Below are 4,650 nucleotides of genomic sequence, written 5' to 3' on the forward strand. Positions count from 1 at the left end.
TTAGTAAGCAGCAAACCACACCTGATAATCTGCAGCTCCTCCCAGCCCTACCTGTCTGACTGGTAAATCTGGGTTTCTCCTGGCCTTACAGTGTGTCAAGCAAAACAAATCTCAAACGGTGTCTCACTCTTTGCAATTTTTTTTGACAACCTGTCCATAAAGTCTGGGTACATGGTTATAAAACATACTTTTTCAAACCAAACAATTGAATTAAATTGTAATGTTGATAATATTTTCCACATGATTTCCATTATTTTCAATGCATAATTTGATTAACTTTGCAAAATTCAGGTGATCTTGATCTTTTTTTTTTAGCTTGTTCAGTGCTCTTTGAAAAAGAAAAAGAGCATAACTGACGTTGTCAAGTTGTATGAAAGTATGTCAAATATTGACTGCCCGAATGCTGCTAGCAGACTTGCTCGACCAACATCCTTCCTTCCTGCAATGACTAAGCAAGAAAACATACTATCACGCTCAGACTATACTATTACAAACACATGAAGATGGAAGAGTGTGAATTAAGGGTTAAGCCTACAATTGGATTCTTGCACAATGACAGTTTTGCTTGAATTCAATTATAGGCCAATTACATATTATATTATCCAAGGTTTAGTTTTTAGAAACCTTAAAATGACAGGTGTGGCATCAAATTTTGCATTTGTCAACATATCCACACTTACAGATGATTTACATAATACTGGGTCCCCCACCTCACATTGCGAGAATTATGTACGCTCCACCCTGCCTAAACACGCCTAGTTTTGACCTACCTTCCCTATTCTCCTTGGTTATCAGTAGTGTTGTTAGTAGCGCGTACGTAGTCATCTGTAATCTGATTACTTTTTTCAGTAACAAGTAATCTAACACGTTAATTTTTTTATACCAGTAATCTGATTAAAGTTAGTTACCTTAGTGCCTGTGCGTTACTATTTTGTTGTTGCCTCATAATGTATATAGAATGAAGAATACTGTAGTCATGTACGAAGAGCATTTCGGATAGAAAATGTTGCTGTTGAGTTTGGGAGTGACATCACATCTCACGTTTTCTCATCAGAAAAAAACGGGTCATGTGTAAATGGTAAATGGTGTTGTACTTATATAGCGCTTTCCCACCTTTCAAGGCGCTATTACCGTGCTGTGTGAGTGTGAGCGCTGTCTGCGGTGAGGCCAACAGCATAGCCTGGCAACATCGTCAGGATGCTAACACTGGAAATACAGCCATTACTTCACATTTCTGTCTAGTAAAGATGACAAAAATATCTCCATGCACTGCAAAATTTGCGCTGGCTCAAAAAGACTGTCAACCGCTAAAAACTAGAACCAGTTTGGCTGGGGGTGCGACTTATACTCTGAAGCGACTTATGTGTGGAATTATTAACACATTATTATATCATTTCAGATGATATTTTGGTGTTTTGGAGAGACACTGATGGTTTGGTGAACTTGTTAGCATGTTCTTTATGCTGTTGTTATATGAATAACTCTTAACAGCTATGTTACACTAACATACCAGCCACGTTCGCAATTGGTTGTTCATACATCATGTAAAATTATCATACTGTACACTTATTCAGCATGCTGTTTTCTATTGTATTTTTATTTTAAATTGCCTTTCAAGATGACATATCTGTTCTATGTGTTGGATTTGATCAAGTAAATTTCTCCCCGAAGTGCGACTTATACTCCGGTGCGACCTATATATGTTTTTTTCCCTCTTCGTTGGGCATTTTATGGCTGGTGTGACTTATACTCAGGTGCGACTTATAGTCCGAAAAATACGGCACCTGGCAAAAAAGTGAAATAACTGAAAACAGGTTTTATATTCCACATTCTTCAAAGTATCCACCCTTGAGGTGTCTCCAAACTTTTGGCCTATACTGCATATACATATACTTTACATATTATATATATATATATATATATATATATATATATATATATATATATATATATATCATATATCATATATCTAGTCGAACGTCGCCCGGGTTAACAAGGTTCGCGTCAGGTGTTGCGGGACCAGGACAACCTGATGTGAAGTGGGCTACTGGAACAAGACACAGATGGAGCAGGACGGAGAACAGGGTGTTAATGGAGTGCTACTACAGCAGCAACCCCTGCGAAAGGGGGTACATGCAGAGAATGTGGGAAGAATGGTTACTTCGAAATCTCACATCCACACTGACCAAGAAACAACTACTAGCTCAGTGTTCTAATATCTGCAAGAGGAACTTGCTATCACAGTTAGAGATTGATGAGGCAAAATGTGTCTCACTCAAGGTACAAAGATGCTACGGCAAGGGGGAGCCAGGACGCCAGGTCAAGTGGGGGGTTTCATCACCACCCCCCAACATTGAGATTGGGTACCAAGCCCCAAGAGCAGCGGAAGAGACTGAGAGAGCAGCAGACCTGAGAGAGAAGATCATGAAGTCCTGGGGGAACTCAACTACCTTCTACCTGCCAAGGCTAACAAAGTACCATCACCATCAGAATCTCTACTGGAGGATGTAAACACAGCACTGCTGAACATCCCTACCGTAAACATCACTGAGACCAATCAGCTGATATATGCAGCAGCATCAATCATCCTAGAGTCACTTGGCTACAAGAGAAACAGCGCCAGTAGCCGGAAGGAGCCACCATGGAAACGAAGGCTAGACGCAAAAATCATTGCAACGCGGAGAGAAGTTAGCCTCCTAACAGAGCTGAGCAAAGGCGTGAAACCTAAGAAAAACCTGCCCAAGAAATACAGCAAGCTGTCCACAGTTGAGGCACTGGAGACTGCTAAGCAAAGGCTCACAGCCCTAGCTAGCCGCCTATAGAGGTACACGGAAGAAGCAGAGGCCAGGAGAATAAACACTATGTTCTCCAATAATCCAGCTAAGGTCTACTCTCAGTGGCAGGGTAGCAAGACCACAGCAGACCCATCCAGGGCTGAGACTGAACAATACTGGAAGAGTATCTGGGAAAAAGAGGCGTCTCACAACACTGACGCCCAATGGTTGGCAGACCTGCAGTCAGAACATCGCAACATTCCAGAGGACCCAGTAGTCATCACAACAGCAGACATCCAGACAAGCCTGTTAACGCGATACTTTTGACAGCCCTAAAATATATATATATATATATATATATATATATATATATATATATATATATATATATATATATATATATATATATATATATATATATATATATATATATACGTACATACATCTTGACACTGTTTGTGTTCAATCCTCTGTTCGAGCTCAGTTGTTATTGGTAGTTTTTGAAAGCTTAGTTTTAAAGAAATTCTAAATATCCATCTGGCCTCCTCAGTTTTGGCTAAACAAAGGAAAGGACAGTCTCTAAGGTGTTAAGGCTGAGGTATACTTCCGCGTCAGACCTGCGCCGTCAAGGAAGACCCAATTTACGACCCTGCGCCGTAGCCTGACGCGGTCCTATTGATTTTTCAAACCCTAGCGTCAGCTTAGCGTCACGTCAACGCCTATAACGTGGTGGAAATGGACTGTGATTCGTTAGCGCAGACTGTTGTTTCCGAAATCACCGCCATTGTAAAACACTATTTTTCTACACGCAAAAATGGACCAAGCCGACGCGAGTATCATCGAAGAGCAAGTCTCATCAAGACATTATTATGATTGCCAAATGGCAAGGTCGGCGATTGAAAAAAAAAATGGAAGAACCACCGAGACGTGTGTGTTCGGAATCGAGTGGCCACACAAAGCGGTGACCCAGTTGGCCAAAAACTGCCAACTTTTTATCACTTTATGTTGTATTTTTGGTTGGTGCACTTCATCATTTATTGTGTACATATTTTTTGCTGTGAGTCTGTGACTTATTTACGTGTCACACTTCAAGTATATGAAGAATAAAGCACAGGTTTGGTGTCAAAAGAGTTGTTTTGATCTTTAATTTTCAATAACAGACAGTTCACACACGAAACATCAGTGCTTCGGTGCTTTTTATGATAACGTTAAAATCAAGGCTCCCAACGCAGTTTGGGAAGTTCAATAGACGCCAGAAATCTGCTATGGCTTCCCACTGGCTGGTTGTAGGACACGGCAAACAAATCGGGCAGGAGGGCTTTGCAGACCTTGGACGCAGTGCTTGACGCCAGTTTGAAGCTAGCTGTCTCCACCCGAGTCTAGAACTCTCTGTGCGGCGTCAAAAGTCGCCTCGAAACCGTCTTCTGCGTCGCCTGCCCCTCAACATTTGAATGATCAACATTTATTCAATGTTGATGAGCAGAAGATTTACATTCACGCATTCCATCTTGCATTGTTTATTTTTTCTCCGTTAAACTAGACTAGCGGAAGTCAACAAGCATGCCCCAAAACCGTACGAATATAACGCCACATCCCTCTAGTGGCTTGGCGGTGAATTACAGAGCAACGCGTTCCCTCACCGCCGAACTATCGAACGCTCATTGACGCCGTAATCACTTCGCCATCACCACAACGCAGGAGTATAACTTAAGCTTTAGTCACATGATCTGTTTGAAAAATGATTTTGACCCATTATGAAATACTTTGAGCGATTCTTGTTCATTTTATTCATTTTTGTTGTTTTATTGCTTTACAACTTTTATAGACAACATTTTAACAGCTAGTTCTTCATTTTAAAGGGTAAGTTCAGAATTTT

This window comes from Corythoichthys intestinalis, chromosome 17, assembly GCF_030265065.1.
Source record: "Corythoichthys intestinalis isolate RoL2023-P3 chromosome 17, ASM3026506v1, whole genome shotgun sequence".
Lineage (NCBI taxonomy): Eukaryota > Metazoa > Chordata > Actinopteri > Syngnathiformes > Syngnathidae > Corythoichthys > Corythoichthys intestinalis.